Genomic DNA, 14,571 nt, shown 5'->3' on the forward strand with positions numbered 1-14,571 from the left:
TGATTTAATGTGACAGTTTTGTCAGAATCAGCTTTATTGACCAGTTATGTTCACACATACAAGGAACTGGGCTGCAGTTATTTCTTTGCTTTCAGTGTGTTCATTACGGTGGCCCTGAGAGGCCAAACGCACTGCAACTTAAGAAAACACCAGCAAAAAGAAAAACGCTGCAAAAACACACAAAACACAACGGAAATAGAAAAAAGTTGCAGACCAGTTGCAGGAAGCAAAATATGCTAAGAACTGTGCTGGGAGACGCTGAACAGAAGTGGTTTTGTGAGGAAAGAAAAGATGAGAGGTAAGTGTGTTAGCCTAACTATTAGCCTAACAATCCGTCATCAGTATTATATGAATGATGATAAAACACGCCTACCATGTTTTGGGTCCCTGCAACTGGTCCGTCGGGTTATTGTCTCCCCAGAAACACTTCCCCTGTGCTTTTGGAAATCAGTTTTTTCTATTTCCGTTGTGTTTTGTGTGCTTTTGCAGTGTTTTTCTTATTGCTGGTGTTTGTTGCAGTCTGTTTGGCCTCTCAGGGCCACCGTAGTTCATGCAACAGAATAACAACAACACACAATACTGACAATGTCGCACAGCTGCTACACAGCAGTATAACCATATATGCATATAATATATTTATGTTGCAAAGATACTTGAATAAATGAGAGATGTTTAACTATTTACTATATATATATAAAATATGTTCATGATTTAATGACCATAAATAAATATGAATGGTTTATAGAAATATGGATGAAGTTTAAGTACAAAAGCTTGAACCTGCGAGCTGGTAGCGACTGTCTTGCTTACCTGCCACCGGTGGTCATTAGAGGTACTGCAGGTTGTGTCACTCACATGGTTTCATTTATAATTTCTGGTTCTTCTCTTGTTTTATTTTTTCCTGCATCATCCTCAGTTTCTTTTTCTTTGAGGCCACAAAAAGTAATCGGGCCTCGTCAGGAGGTGCTCGTGGTGCTGTTTCCCTCTGTTTTAGGAGCTTGGGGTGTTGTTGAGCCTGACGGGCGTCACCTTTTGTTGACGTGTGTAAAATATGATCCTTTTCTAATGGTTTCTTATATTTTAACTTAATTTTACGGTACAACTTTCATTCCAAAAACATCATCGCCCCAAAAATCAAGCATTTATTTCAGTCTGCATGCTTGCATCTTTGTCTGCATGGAGCTTTTCTCACATTTCTAGAGTTGCTGAGTTGAATTTTTGTGCTAAGAATAATTTCTTGTTGTAAAAATGACTATAAATCATCTGCAGAGACGTCACACGGCAGTTTGTTTCCCTTCAAACCTCAGACAGTCTTACAGTCTTAAATTGTCTTTGCAAGAAGTGAACTTAGTTTCTATTTTTCACTTGATTTTAAATTAATGACTGAACCAGCTGAACTCTGGATGCTTTTCTTCCCGTAGTAACGAACCCACCACAACAGAAAATCCTTTGTGTCATTAAAACAATTGTACGTCTGTGGAAACCCAACAGTGAGCACGCCGCGCTGTGGTCGGCAGGTTTTTCTGTGGTGGTCTGCAGACAGACAGTTTTTCCGCTCAGCGTGGGGAGCAGCTCTGCGCAAGGGAAAACCCTGCTGCAGACGCACTGAGAGGGGGCGCAGGGGGGTGTTTGGGGGGAGGCCATCTCGGTGTCCCATGGGAGCTCGGCAGGATGGGTGGGAAGGTTGAAGGGTGTGAAAGCTCAGTGTCATCACTACAGGTGCTTTTCAAAGCTGAACTTTTTGTTTATTTATAGAGAAAAACCCAGAAAAAAGCTTCAGATGTGCCTAAACCACAAGACTGAAACTCGAGCTGCTGATACGGTTGATTAGATCTGCTCAATAAAGGCGCAGTTATCAGGTCACCACAGTTTGCACAAAAATAAAATGATATAGCCGTAAGCAGCAGGTGCAAGACAACTTACTGAGGAGAAGACGTCAGTCACTCACAGTCCTGACAAAGAGAGATGAACACCTGTGGAGGTGTGCTGTAAGGTCACCTGACTGGTTTTTGAGCTACAGAAAGAGGGGGAGCTCAGGGGGCACGTCAGTGTTTCAGCTTCGGTGTGCTTTCAGCCCATTTTTGTTCAGTTTGTCAAACATTTTACACACAAAACATCCTTTGGCCACCTGCTCTCATGTGATTTGTCAAAACTGAACCTGACACATCAGGTTATGACACATAGCATTATGATAACAGAAAGACAAAACTGTCACTTCTAAGTCCGACATTAGTCAGCGAGCGGGCTTACTGCTACGAAGGGAACGAGAAGATCATCCTGACCTATGACCTTTTCTAAACCAAAACTTTTAGTGACTAAACGTAACCAAACAGTAAGTGAAAGCCAAAGATCAAACCACAGAGCTCCACATATGTAAGCATCAGTGTTGGGTTGTTGCTCAAGAAAAGTAATGTAGTATACATTACTTGTTACTTTTCTTAAAAGTAATGCAGTATGTTACTTAATTACTCAAAGAAAGTAATTAATTACACTACTTGTTACATAACTCTTTGCTCAGTAAAATGACCAGAAATGCATTGTAACAAAATTACCATTTAACAATATAAACCCGAGGCTACACACGCCAACACAAATCCCTATCCTGTGAGGACACACGTGCAACAATACACACGGTTCAACACAGACGGCATCGTCAGAAGAAAAGTTGATAAAATAAATTAAAAATTTTGTATTTGTTAGGTATTTTGATACCATAGTAGCATTTACAGGATATTGTTTTATACAGGAAAACTGTTACTCAATAAGGCCCATATACTAGTTGTTTTTCTCTTTCTCTGTGACCCAAGAATTAAGGTGTAAGACTCACAAGCTGGTACCAGAAGGTCGAAAACACCACAGAGATGAGACCACTCCCTTACTCCCATCCTCCCTTCCTTATCTCTTAGAAGGAGGCTCGTTAAAGGCCAGGTGGTTTGTTTCAGAATTCACTGATGAAAGAACTCTGTATTCTATGTCTAGGAGTGTATTTTGCTGGGATGATCATAAATTGTAGCTGAGCTGATAAACTACACACAGGATACTTCTTTGCTCACAAGGCAGGAAGACGTTTCCTTATTTGGTCTGTACCGGTTTGAACTGGGAAAGCTGACACACGAACCTTTTTTTCCTCTATATAAGCTGTTATGTACTAAATAAACCTTTGAGTCGATTGGGAAGGCAACCTAAAGCAGTCTCTGTTTTCTTGTTCTCCCAAGCTGCTCCCGAGCTCGTACTAACACGCTGAATGGCATACCTGAGTGTTACTTTAAATAATTAGGAATCTTAGAAGGAAAGGACAGAACTCTGCTTATCGCTCACGCCACGGAGGAAACCCGGGACGGCAATTTCCTTCAATTTTGGTGTCAGAAGTGGGATCCGCTGACAGAAGGTAAATATGCGTCTTTCATATTTATATAGAGACCATATTATACCTCTCTCAGTGATCGATCCATAAAAAAAACGGGATATGCTGACGAAGTTTCACTTAGTGATCCAGAGAGATACACTGACTGACTTCCTCAGTCCCCGAATAAAGTAAATTAACCCTTGTGTGGTGTTGGTGGACACAGGAAGTTGCCTGTTGTCTTGAATATTTTAATTTTGTTTAAGTTGCTCACTCAAAAGAGTGACACAGGAAGTTGCCTGTTGTCTTAAATACTTCTCGTTAAGTGAGAAGTTGCTCAGAAAGAGTGACACAGGAAGTTGCCTGTTGTCTTAAATACTTCTCGTTAAGTGAGAAGTTGCTCACCAAAGAGTGACACAGGGAGAAGTTGAACGGGTCTCACAGACCCGATTACCATACAAGGGTTAAAAGCAGTAAATTAAAAGCAGAAAGACACAGGAAGTTGCCTGTTGTTTTACGAGAAGTTGCTCGTTAAGCGAGAAGTTGCTCGCTAAGTGAGAGTTGCTCACACAAACAAAAAATTGCTAGCAATAAATTTAAAGTAACCTCAGCTGTGCCGCAGCGAAATACTAACATAAATCCTCCTAGCGTGTAAACCCCTCTGGAAATCACTGAACATGAGTCAGAATTATTCAAAGACCACAGACAGGTCCGATAAAAATCTAAAGTACCTGTAAAACCAAAAATTAATAAAATACAAAATAAAGTCTCAAATAACGGCTCAGTACAACTCCCATTTCCGGTTACGTGTAACCTACGTCCGCGAATCGGTGAAGACGTCCATGATCACGTATCCAGAACATGCGGGAGTGCTTATGTGACTGACTTTGTTTACAACTTAAGAAGTTCAATGCATTCTAATTTCTTTTCGGAGCCTTATCCCGAACGATTATCGCCAGAAAACAGGTCAGTAGAAATGTTGAATATCATTTGTGATAAGAAAAGTAGTCTGCTTAAAAAGTCCTGTAGAAAATATATGATAGAATGCCGCGACGTGATGCATCAAATGTTACCGCTATGGACAAAAGGAGGGTAAATAATGACAAAGTCGCCGATTTCTTTAAGAATCTAAAGAAATTCCTGCTAACAATGTCCAGAGACAAAATTGACTTAAATGCAGTAACTATGTGTAAACAGAAGCCTGATGAATCTATCCTAGTATTCATAAAACGCTTTATGCACTGTTGGACAAGCTAGAGGTGCAAATTTAGCTCAGTTTTCCAGCAGCCGCAGACACCCAAAGCAAAAATGAATTTGTGTATTTAATTTAACACAAAGGGTGAAATGTTTGCTGACACTGATAACAGCTTATGTTTTCTCTGCCCTATGTACCGACATGATGGAGAAGGAACATCCTCTGTGTCAGCTGGACCCTCAGCAGAGAATGAACTCAACATCCTTTTTGTCCGGTACTCTATGTCACACACTGTGCCAAAAAAACGTGTACAGACGCCACTACCAGGTAATCCCATGACTGGGAGCCACACTTTTGTTTCTCTCACACTGTTCAACAACATGATAACTGCTCACACAAGTGAAGGTCAAACAGTGATTTTGTCACATAACTCAGACATAGTTTATGACATAACTACACCATGTCGTCACATAGATCTAACCTACCCTATCCACTGTACTATTTCTGCAGTTACATTGCCAGCTGAATACCAGAATATGACATTATGGTCAAAAAGTGAGAATGATATAGGATTTATTGACTGCATACCTTATCACGCACAGCTAAAAAAACAAAAAGCGAGTATATGTCAGGCAATGTCCCCTTTCCACGGAAAAAGCCGCAGCCCTAGATGTCATGACAGGAGATTTAGAGACTACAGGAGTAATAAAGCCTACAGTATCTCCATATAATACTCCTGTCAATCCTGTGCCAAAGCCTAACAAACCTGGCGTATGGCGTTTCATACAAGACTTAAGGCAAATTAATGCAGTCAACATTCCTCTGCCACCTCTCGTTTCAGATGTTCACAGCATATTGACATGCTTTGCATACACACTTTACCGTGGTGGATTTATGCTCCGCTCCTTTTTCTCAGTAAGACACACAGCCGTTATTTGCATTCACACATAGAAATAAGCAGTACACTTGGACTCGTTTGCCCCAAGGCATGATAGACAGCTCTGCTGCTTTCTCAATGGTGCTTCACTCCTCCAGGGCTGCACCCTGATCCACATGTGGATGACCTCCTCCTCTGTGCTGAAAGTGAAAAACTATGTCAAACTGCTACACACATGCTTCTCCAGCACCTCCAAAAGACTGGCCACAAAGCATCAGCAAAGAAAATGCAGTACTGTCAGACTTCTGTTCAATATTTGGGATTCACACTGTCTCACGGAAAACGTTCCATGACTGCAGACAGGGTCAAAGCTGTGACCTCTGTCCCTCGTCCCACTACACAGAAGGAAATGTCGTCCTTCTTAGGCATGGTGAACTATTGCAGACAGTGGATACCAGACTGTTCTTTTCATGACCACATTCTGCGTGACTGTTGTAAAAAAAGACAAGCCTCCTCGAATACTGTGGTCCACAGAAATGACTGCCTCTTTCAATGCATTACAGGGAGTGCTGACCTCCGCCACTCAAAGGTGCTGCCTGAATTGTTCAGGAATGCCGGCCTGCCCGAGGGCAGTAGCAGCTTGCTCTATCATGATAAGGGACTGCGAGAAGCTCACACTCTCACATGACACTATTCTACACACCAATCACCAGGTCACGACCATTGTAGCAAACATAACTAAACAACATATGCAAATCTCACTATAAAAGCGAGCAGCACACCTGATTCGCCAGCACATTTATTGATCCTATGCTATGTTCTTCTGACCGACAGGATGGCTCAGACAGGCTTGACGATCATGACTGCATGACACGTATACAGGAATCCACAGCACCACGTCCAGATTTAGAGCAAACACCTATCCCAGACTCAGCCACGGTTTATGTGGACGGGTCCTGTTCAAGGCCGAATGACAACTCATTTCTTTGTGGCTATTCAGTGGTAACAGTGCCTGACATCATACTAGAGGCTCACTCATTACCATTTCACTCAGCACAAAAAGCAGAGCTCATGGCTTTAATACGCGCCTGTGAGCTACATTTGGATAAGCATGTGACGATTTACACAGACAGCCGCTATGCATTTGGCGTTGTGCATGACTTTGGCACATTGTGGAGACAAAGAGGATTTAGATCTGCTGATGGAAAATAAATTGCTAAATTCTGATTTTGTTCAAAGACTTTTTCAGGCTATACAGCTACCATCGGCCGTTGCAGTTGTAAAAAAACGAAAGGACACAGTACAGCTGACACAGACGAAGCAACAGGTAATGCCTTAGCAGACGTGACAGCCAAGGCTGGAGCTGCATCACAGCTCCCACCTCCGCAGGAAGTATTATCTGTGCCTCTAAAGCTGTCACTTGTTAAACTCCCAGACTATTTAGGAACAAATGTTGATTTAAAATTCATACAAGAGCAAGCCTCTGCATGTGATTACACCTATTGGGAGAATAATGACTGTACCTTAGATGACAGAGATGGCTTATACAAAATCTTAAGGGTTTGATTGCCCTCCCATATTCCCTGATGCCAGTCCTTGCCCGACATTTTCACTGTGTGAGTCATGTCGGACAAAGAGGGGTAATAGGGGCAATAAAATCAAGATTTGTAATTGAGAAAACATCACATGCAGTAAAACGCATATTAGCAACCTGTTTAACATGTGCACGAACTAATGTAGGAAAATCAAAAGCGAAACATCAGCATTTACCACAACCAGATTTTCCATTTCATACATTACAAATTGATTTTACACATATGCCAGCGCAAGGAAGCATCAAGTACTTACTGGTAATAGTGGATCAATTTAGTAAATGAGTAGAAGCTTATCCAACATCAAAAGAAACTGCAGAAGTAGTCTGTCAAAAGTTGAGCAATGAAATAATACCCAGATTCGGAATACCTCACCAGATTAACAGTGATAGAGGATCTTCATTCACATTAGAAGTAATTCAAAAGTGTGCTAAAACTTTAATGACCTGGGTCAAATTACTTACTCAAGTCCTGTGTGAGATTAGAATGACTCAATCTACAGTAACCAAATTATTTCCATTTGAAATAAGACTATTTCCAACACCATGGTCAGCTTCCAGAGGGGCACCGCTAGTAGAAGGTGATGTATATTGCATTGTCCACTGATGTTCACAACCTGATAGAAAAACTGAATAATAACTATCAGAAAGTTTGTCTCTCTCAGCTTTTCCCCTCCACAGTTCCACCAGTGGAGACAAGGAGACGCATGTTGGAGAAGCCACTAAAACCAAGGACTCTCTGGGAGGCCGCGCGTGTTCCAGCCCCAGACTGTACTGGCAGTGACGAAGAACCAGCATCCTCACAGACGGACAACCTCAGTGGATTCATGCCAGCAGGGTTAAGACCAGCCCAATCGGACCATCTCAGGCGTCGGATCAAGCAGACGACATCTCCGGCGAGCCAGCGCCCGGAACTAGAGCAAATAAAAACACACGGGTAGATGACATCTCAGGCGAGCCAGCGCCCGGATCCAGTGCACACACACAATCACTGATTAACACACAACGCCTGAAAGAACAACAACAAGGTACTCAAACATCCAGCAGGAACAGAAAGCCAAAAGTACCACATGATGTCTAACCTGATAAAGCTAGACTCATTCCATCCTGATAATGGAGAAAATGAAATGCCCATTGTCATCATACGACGCTTATTCTGTGTCTCTCGAACCTGGGACCAGGCCAGGAGACGACTGAAGAACTGTTTTTCTTATATACTTTCTTATATATTTAGGTTATTTATCATATCTATCGCATTAACTTTAGGATTTTTCTTTGCTATTTTGTATTGTAAACTGCAACCATGTTCACATTTCTGCAAGCCACATTTTCAATGATAACCCATATAGCTACCAGTACAGCCACTTCAATGTATTTGCAATTAGCACAAATTGATCCTGAGGATGTGCCAGATGTTACCAATGATGTTCCTGATGTGTATATTGAACATTAGGTTGTGAACTATTACATTTTATGATTTGCTTTTTATATTATGTTATTACATTTGTGATTTTTCCTTTCTATTTGAGTTATTATTTTTAAAAAATAATAAAAGAGGGGAACTGTTAGGTATTTTGATACCATAGTAGCATTTACAGGATATTGTTTTATACAGGAAAACTGTTACTCAATAAGGCCCATATACTAGTTGTTTTTCTCTTTCTCTGTGACCCAAGAATTAAGGTGTAAGACTCACAAGCTGGTACCAGAAGGTCGAAAACACCACAGAGATGAGACCACTCCCTTACTCCCATCCTCCCTTCCTTATCTCTTAGAAGGAGGCTCGTTAAAGGCCAGGTGGTTTGTTTCAGAATTCACTGATGAAAGAACTCTGTATTCTATGTCTAGGAGTGTATTTTGCTGGGATGATCATAAATTGTAGCTGAGCTGATAAACTACACACAGGATACTTCTTTGCTCACAAGGCAGGAAGACGTTTCCTTATTTGGTCTGTACCGGTTTGAACTGGGAAAGCTGACACACGAACCTTTTTTTCCTCTATATAAGCTGTTATGTACTAAATAAACCTTTGAGTCGATTGGGAAGGCAACCTAAAGCAGTCTCTGTTTTCTTGTTCTCCCAAGCTGCTCCCGAGCTCGTACTAACACGCTGAATGGCATACCTGAGTGTTACTTTAAATAATTAGGAATCTTAGAAGGAAAGGACAGAACTCTGCTTATCGCTCACGCCACGGAGGAAACCCGGGACGGCAATTTCCTTCAGTATTGTTCGATACATATGCGTACCGAACCAAAAGATGTATCGAACGGTTCAATATCGTTACGAGTATCGTTGTACCCCTAGTATTTAGGTATGAACACAAAGCAAACATGAAATCCAGCACAAAGAGACTTTAAAGCCATCACCACGCTGTCTATAAACTGACCGCTCATCAGTTTGTTACCTGCTGAAGTCCAGGCTCTGGCTGCTGGGTGGGCTCAGCATGCACTCCGCTTTAACATCACTCTGGGAGCTTGGCTAGCTTAGCATTAGCATGCTGTTTGTGAACACAAAGAGCTGAAGTTGTGTTAGCAGCAGATGCAGCTGTTTGCAACTCTTCTGGGTGCATTTTGCATTTTACCATCGTGCTCCTTACCTTTCATGCAATAAAATAAAAGTCAACTCTCCACTGACTAACAGCTGTTTCCACCATATTCCTCCTCCTGCACCTGAGCTGAAATCAGCTGATTGTAGCCCATGTGGACCTTTGTAATGAAAGTGGATTGTAACTGTAATGTAATTACTCAATTATTACAGTAACGCATCACATTACTGTGTTGCTAAAAATGTAAAGTAATTACATTAACACGTTACTTTGTTGCTTTGTAATGCATTACAAAGTAACAAAGTAATCAAATACAGAGCTGCCAACACAAAGCAAACACTGGTAAGTACACTCCACTGCCAGCCCTCCAGTCTAATCCAGAACTTGTTGGTTTTCAAAGTGGAAAGCTATCTTTGAGCATCCTGTGTTGCTAAAGCAGATCCATAAATGCTCCAATGTCAAAGGACAATTTGTGCATAATACGACAAGTCAACAGATTTGGACTTTTTCAGGATGAGAACAAGTTCTGCTTGAGTCATCAGAGTCACTCATAAACCAAACTAGTGGAGAACTGACACTGATGATGGATGAAGACGTGGAATAAGAAGGTGGCTGTAAAGGCTTTTACAGTTTATACTGCAGCAAACATTTAAATGTCTAATGACGGGTAAGACAGGTATGAGGTTTAAAGGAAACCCTCTCTTTTTTCATCATCATCATCTGTAAGATGGTGTTGTTTCTTAGGTTTGGCCTCATTTGCCCTGGAGAACAGAAGATTTTACCCCTGCTTTCTCAGGTTTTGCACAGAAATGTTAATAAAGACCTGCTGGTTAATTCTGCCCTGCAGGCTGGTAAACCAGCTCTGACCGGACGTAAAGCTGCTGTGTTTTCTGTGGAAATTACACGTGAGCTCATTTGCATGTTAATGTTGTGAGCAGTTGAACAGCTTCAGGGGAAGCTGCTGTTTGCTTCACCTGGAAAAAGTGAGAAAACTCAGCTGCACGATCCTCTACAGCCTGCAACAATAAATGCTGAATAAATGAAAACTCTGCGTTTCTCTGCGTCTCTTTTTACCATCTGCTCCAAAAACAAAGCCTCATACTCGGCAGTGCTTCAGCGCAAATGACAACGAATCCTAAAATCTACATTTAAATCTTGTAGCAAACAATACATTTCAAAGTTAACAGGAAAAAAAAGGGAAAACATAAATAAAGATGTTTAAAACAGAACTTTAACTCTTATATCAGTGCAAAGCTCTAAGCAAGCATCTGTAAACATCTGTGTCACACATTACTTGATACTTTTTTGTTCGTTTGTTTTTAAGTAATCAAACTCAAAAATGAATTCCTTACATTTTCCTTACATCACATGCAAGCATCCCTATTTAATCCTTCTTTGAGTGTTTGTGTTTGAATCCAAAGCAGCAGCAGCAGCTTAGCGTTTCAAAGACGCGTCCACACGGTGGAACCTCTGACAAATAATGACTGACGCTGGATGATTGTAACAGGTGTGTCATAGTTTTATTCTCTTTCAATGACAGTTAAACTGTCTCTTTGTGCACACTTCGAGTTACTGTATCCAGCAAACACCTGTCTAAGATTTTTCTACAGTTTTCAGTTATTAAATGTACAAAAACCCTGAACGTGCAGAAACTCCTGCCTGTTATGAGTTATGAGCTTTGGACTCCAGAAAATCAGGATAAAATGCAAAGGATGGAACTTAAACCAATTATTAAAAATGGAAATTTCTGGTAAGTCTATGCAAATCTCTCCAAGGGGAGTCCCAGGAAACTGTTTTCTGCTTTTATTTGAATATCTCAAATTATGCAGTTCAACTGCAGTTTCTGCAGCAGGAAGTGGGAACAGCACCGGCAGTCACTGAACCTGCATCCATGCAGGAAGGTTCACTGAGCTCACGTGTTTGTCTTTGGTACAGTGCAGCACTTTAACACAACAACAGAGTTACACACAAATATGTTTTTAAGGGGCTTTTTGTATCAACATGTAATCACCACAAACTAGATCCCACTCTGCTGACAACATGGCCAAAGTAACAGCAACATGTACCACACCCCCGATGGTTTGTGAATTCTCTTTGATCTGCTGTTTGTCACCCTGAGAGCTCAGATCATGTGACTGCGAGCTTCCTGTCAGAGAGCGCGAACAAACACCAGTCTGGCAGATTTGCCACCTGATCCGTGCCTTCTGCCTGCCTGATGAGATTCACAGCTTCCAGCTTTGTCCCGACTGTAACTCAGCAGAAATTAAAACATCATTTGGTGTCAAACAGTCTGGATGAAGCTGCTCAGCAGGAGTATTTCAACACTGTGTGTTTTCAGAGGAAAAGATACGCCAAAGGAGTCTCTCTGCTTTTCAGGGAGACCTCCAACTGTGTTTATCGCAAGGAAAGTGCAGCTCCTGATTTATGAGCAGCAGGTGGGAGTCCTGCCATCGCCTCAGTGGTCACAGGAATTTGTCTCAGTCTTTTATGGAGCTTTTATAGTGTTTATTCGTTCCCAAATTCCCCTCAAGAGGAAAATGAGAGCACCTGGATGCCCTGTACAAACAAGAATATGCAGAAATTCCCTTGAGTACACGTCCCCACTTCCTCTTGGCATTTTGCCTGTGTGGGTACCTCGGAGCCTCTAATGTCTTTAGGTGGACACATGATATTCCCTGTATGTGCTTTTCAAATGGCTCGTTTGACAGCAGAGGGTCTATTGTCACCTCCTGAAAGATCCTTAAAAGACATAAATGGAAACATGACAATCCCAACAAGTCTGCATGGGGACATCTGATTACCCACTGCACGCTTGACTACCACAGACCTAAGAGCCCACTATATGTTTTTATGAGGAGATTTAGGAGTCCATGAAACACCTCATGATTTATTCAAGGACACACTGGACTCATTTATGGTTGCTGTGGGAGGCATTTAAAAGCCCAGTGGACACCCGAGAGCCCATTCTTTATCTTCATGTGGATTTTCTTCCTGGCACCTTACAGTCAGTCACTCAGAGGCTGTGGGTCCACAGGCTTCTCTGTTTGGAACCTCAGAGCAACACTCAGCTGTCCACGGTGGTTTGGACACCTGGAGGTTCACAAAGAGTCTCATATGTCTCTCTGTGTGGACGAACAAGAATCGTCTTAGTGTCGCTGAGACGTCTTCAAAGTCCTTTCCATCTCTCAAAGCTCCTTGTCCCTTAGCGGCTGCTTGTTTGTGCCTTCTTCTAAAATATTCTTAATGCAGATTTCAAATTCAAACTGAGAATTAATCAGAAACATGAGCGCTGAGGTAATAGAAACGTGGAAAAAGTGGGAAACAAAGCTCTGGAGCAGCAGAAACCGGAAACTCGTCACCCCTCAGTCACTGCTGACCGTCCTGGACGATCTGCAGGTTTTCAGCATGACTCAGCAGTCTGGACTGTTCCCGTGAATCAGCCTGAGTCACTGCTACTCAGAAATTAGTTTTTTATTCATGGAAAGAATGAGAGAGGATCCTGTCCTGATGCTGTTATCAAAGTGGTTCTTTTCTTTTGTTTCTTGCATGCCTGAACTCTAGACGCAACAAGGAAAGTTCACGGCCGGCGCCCAGACTCTTTATCAGTGATTAAATATCAGAAACAGATGAGTGAAATAAAAGTCAGAAGAATATCAAAAGATACCTTTATTTTCCCTGCAAAAGTCATATTCAGAACGTCTTTTCAGAGAACCCATGTTTGCGAGGGGGCGGCAGTGAGTTCAGGAGTCTGATGGCTTGGGGGAAAAAGCTAAACCGCAGTCTGGAGGATCTGGCCCCGATGCTGCGGTAGGGTCTGCCAGAGGGAACAGAGTCCATGTGAGGGGTGTGAGGGGTCAAGCATGACGCCGGAGGCCTTACTGATGCAGCAGTTGTGGAAGATGTCCTGCAGCAGAGGGAGAGATGTTCCAGTGATCTTGGCAGCTGCTTTAACAATTCGTTGTAGTTTGCTGAGATCACCAACATTGCAGTTTCTGAACCACACGGAGATGCAGCTGGTCAGAACGCTCTCCATGGTGCTCCTGTAGAACATGGTGAGGATGGGAGGAGGGTTGGCTGCTTCAGGTGTCCCAGGAAGTGGAGGTGCTGCTGGGCCTTTTTGGTGATGCAGGCGGTGTTGGTGGTCCAGGTGAAGTTGTCTGAGATGTGAACTCCCACGTCGTTGCTGCTGATGAGTCCAACCATATGAAGGCTGAATTTGACTCATGTGCCTTTATTGAGTGGCATGAAGACCACCACTGGATTCAGGTGAGGATAGAGCCGACGAGTTGAATTTGTTTTTCAGTGAATGCTCACACACCCACAACCTCACCTGTCAGCCTGAGCCACACCACTGTCGCTCCCTCCCTCTCCATATAGCACTGTTGCCACATCAGGATCTGCTTCAGTTTGATTACCAGCCCCGTCTGGGAAGTGAGGACGTCATCATCTCTCTGCTCAATCGTGTCTACACCCACCTGGACCAGCGAGCACTGTGAGGGTCATGGTTTTTACTTTTCCAGTGCTTTCAACCGCATCAGGCCGACCCTCCTGGGTGATAAGCTAACAGCGATGCAGGTGGATGCTTCTCTGGGGTCCTAGATCGTTGATTACCTGACAGGAAGACCACAATACATGCGTCTTCAGTGTTATGTGTCTGACAAGGTGATCAGCAACACAGGGGCACCACAGGGGACTGTCCTCTCCCCCTTCCTCTTCACCCTCTACACCACAGACTTCAGCCACTGCACAGAGACCTGCCATCTTCAGAAGTTTTCTGATGACTCTGCGGTGGTTGGATGCATCAGCAGGAATGATGAGACAGAGTACCGGGCTGTGGTCGACTCCTTTGTCACGTGGTGTGAGCAGAATCATCTGCAGCTCAACGTGGCAAAGACCAAGGAACTGATCGTGGACTTCAGGAAGACCAGGAAACACTTGACCCCTGTTTCAATCCAGGGGGTCAGTGTTGACACTGTGGAGGACTATAAATACCTTGGAGTACACATTGACAATAAACTGG

The sequence above is a fragment of the Diplotaxodon limnothrissa genome, linkage group LG18, assembly GCF_057381915.1.
Source record: "Diplotaxodon limnothrissa isolate DT_005_m linkage group LG18, D_limnothrissa_male_GT1.1, whole genome shotgun sequence".
Taxonomy (NCBI): Eukaryota; Metazoa; Chordata; class Actinopteri; order Cichliformes; family Cichlidae; genus Diplotaxodon; species Diplotaxodon limnothrissa.